This window comes from Austrofundulus limnaeus, unplaced genomic scaffold, assembly GCF_001266775.1.
Source record: "Austrofundulus limnaeus strain Quisiro unplaced genomic scaffold, Austrofundulus_limnaeus-1.0 Scaffold352, whole genome shotgun sequence".
NCBI classification, from domain to species: Eukaryota; Metazoa; Chordata; class Actinopteri; order Cyprinodontiformes; family Rivulidae; genus Austrofundulus; species Austrofundulus limnaeus.
Window position 1 is genome coordinate 54164 of NW_013952754.1, and position 3611 is coordinate 57774.

Here is a 3611-nt window from a genome sequence, read left to right on the forward strand (position 1 = left end):
ATTATTATTATTATTATTTTGCATTTGTTACTTTTGTTTGTAAAGCTTGGGAAAGAAGACAGCATGCTCTGTATCCCGGATGAGTTTATGATTGCGATGATATTTTTGTGGGGCTTGTTGTGATATGAATGCAGTCATTCTGTTTTTTATGTGTGGAGTGTCTTGTAAGCCCATGAGGGCTGGGCACCAGAAGGTGCATGACACTTAATAAAATCAATCAATCAATCAATCAATCAATCAATCAATCAATCAATCAATCAATCAATCAATCAATCAATCAAACAATCAGTTTTTATTTTCTTTAGGACTGGTACATTTATGCATTAAGCCCCTAGAGCTTTTGTCCATTTTCTACAGACCAAACTTTCCTTTGACAGTTTGTATCTCAGACTGAAAAAACTTCTAGATTATTAATATTATATTACATTTAATATTAGCAGCAAATGTTTTCATTAACTTTGTGTGATTATAATAAAACAGATGTGTCTGAACTAAATACAGTGAAATTGAATTTACAATGATATTCTGCACGCAGCAATCAGAGATATGATACGAACAAACCTGGATGATCAGGTCTTTAATTGTCCTCAGGTCCAAACTGGTCCACAGAGGTGATCAGGTCTTGTTGTAGCTCACTGTGGACCAGCAGCTCCTTCAAATCAGACATTGATAATTTATACTGACTGGTGTTTAATGCAGCACAAGAGATGAGTGGGCATTGATTGCTTTATTGGTTTGGTTCATGTCTTGTCATATTTAAAACGTATAATTGTTTTTATTTGGTTTATTCTTTATCATTTTTTACTGTTTGTTTTGTGTGTAGCACCAACAGCAATTTTTAAGGTGCTATGTAAATGAGTTTGATGTGATTACTTTTTGATTTTGTAGTTTTTATATTACAAAACATAAAATTTTGGGTTTTACCATAGTTGAAATTTATGTAAAAATAAAGACACACATCTAGCAATCCTAGTAACTAAAATAGAATAGAATCTTACTTTTAAATCAAGTATGTCTTCAGAAATAATCTGTTTCAGTCTAATCTGGTATTTTAGTCAAAGTGAAGTATTTTGTCAAAATGTTGACTTGCGTGAGAGAATGAGAGAATATGCAGTTGAATCTTGAATCTTTAATTTAAACCAAATTCATTTTAAAAGTAAGTTGCTGCCCATCTTTTATGGAGTTGATGCCTCTCAGCAAGAAGGTCGCCGGATCAAATCCCAGCCCAGGGACCTTTCTGGGTAGAGTTTGCAGACCAAAAACATGACTGTTAGGTTAATTGTTAACTCTAAATTGTCCCTACATGTGAGTGACAGAGTGAATGGTTGTCTGTCTCGTTTGTCTGTGTCTCTATGTGTCCCTGTGATGGACTTGCAACCTGTCCAAGTTGTACCCCGCCCCTCACACTGTGACTGCTGGATATGGGCAACAGTGACTCTGAAAGGAAGAAGTGGGTATAGATAATGAATGGATGGATGGATGTTTAAAAAAGATCACTGGCCTCACATGAATATTTACTAGAACATTACTTTGTTTATATATTAATATATTAATATATTTATTCATTCAAAATGTAAATTTCATGAAAAGAAATCTAATAATTATCAATAGACTCTGAAGCAGACCTCTAAGGTTCACAATCAATCCTGTTTTAATGAAAATATGTCATCATTATTATTGATTACAGATATGTGGTGATAACATAAAAAATGATAAAATGCATATATTACTCTAACCCTTTATGCTAACATCATCATGTGACCAAAGGAGAAAGTTACAGCTGTTTTGGACAGACTCATTTTTGGTCAAATCTAAACGATGTTATCCCAGTATCAACAAGGATCTCATCTACTGCCAGATCTTGTGAGATCTGTTAGAGCTTGAAAAATGCTCTGAAGTTGACTCTCAGCTACTACCACTTCAAAGTTTTCTCAGTATCTGTAAAACTGACTTGAGTATTTTGTATCGACCAATGTCGATTATCTGAGCAGACCTCTTGAACTGGATCGACTCCAGATATAAATGAATTGTAGACACGAGTCTTTTCTAAGTGTTTCACTAAAATCTATCCTGTGGTTTATGAAATATTTTGCTAACAGGACAGACAAATGAACACACAAATACAGGCAGAAACATTACTGTCAGTGATGAAAAACAAGATTTGTCACATCTGTTTCAACATGTGGGACTAATATTTTTTAAAAACAATCTGCATTATACAGGAAGCTTGATAAGATGTGATCATTTCCTGTTTCCACACATTGTTGATGTTTTTGTGTTTCTGTTGACAGATGGCTGTGTTAGTTCTGGAACCCTGGAGTTGGATGTTGGCCCCACAGCCGTGCAGAGGAGCTCTCTGCCTGTTGCTGCACACATGCTTCAGCAATATGTCGCTCATCTGCTGTTGCCAGACCTGTTGGGGATGGAGGGGGTGCAGGTGGTAGTGGTGGGGAGTTCTATCAGGTTTAAGCTTTTATTTTTGTTTCGGGTTTTTTTTAGGTCATAAAAATACAGCAGTGAAATTTTATAAGTAGAACATCAACGGGTATTTTAACCACTTTAACTCAGGTTATCTTCAGTTATTTCCTGCCTACTGCTTCAGCTAATCACCTGCTGAAAGTTCAGTCAATTTCACAGATACTGTGCTAAAAATGAGTTCAGTTGTAGCCGAGAATCATTCTCACTGCTTACTTTGAGCTCTACAAAATGTGTAAGCTTAAAACTGTGGCTTTTTCTGAGTCAACCCTGTTTGTTTGTTAGCAAATTATCATGAGCAACTAAATGGATTTTGATGAAAATTTCAGAATGCAATAACTGGATATAAATGATTAACTATTTTGAATAATCAAAGATGGTCGCCACATGTAATCTATATTAGCCAAAATGCCGCACAACTTCACAGAGATTAATCTAAATTTTGACTAGTAACTGAGAGTCATTCACAGCACAAACTTTGAGTGTGACCTCTCATGACATTGCATGAAATTGAGTATAAAGTTATTCAAGGTTTAACTAAAACAGTTCTGTCATTTCAACAATGTGTCGGTCGTGAAATTTGATTAAAATATGTCTCTAATCACACATGACTATGAATACAACATGTAGCAAATTGATAAATTGATGCATAAAATAACATATTTCAGTCAGAAATGCACATATTTAGTGAGCACACCAGCTGAATTCTGCTTCACTCACAGCCTGACCCTCCAGGATTTCTGCACACAAGCTGGAAATGGCCTGCTAGTGCTGTAATTATTGCTATAAATGACTTTGGCAAAACTTAACTTCGCTGGTAAGAAAAGTACATAAATAAAATTCATAAAACTTATGTTTCCACACAGTCTAATAAATGAAGTGTTGAATTTACCAATCCACTAAACCGAGTTGAGTAAATTGAGCAACGAACAAATGTTCTGGTCATATTTAAAGTTGTAACGTGTAACCAGATGTTCAAATTTAAAGTAAAGAAGCAAAGGTATAATTTTAATGTTTTGAATGTAACAAAATAAAAGTAAAAGTTATGATTAAGACATACTTCTTAAAAAGACAAATTCTCAAAAAAATTACTTGAATACAGTAATGAAGTAAAGGTACTTACCACACACACACAC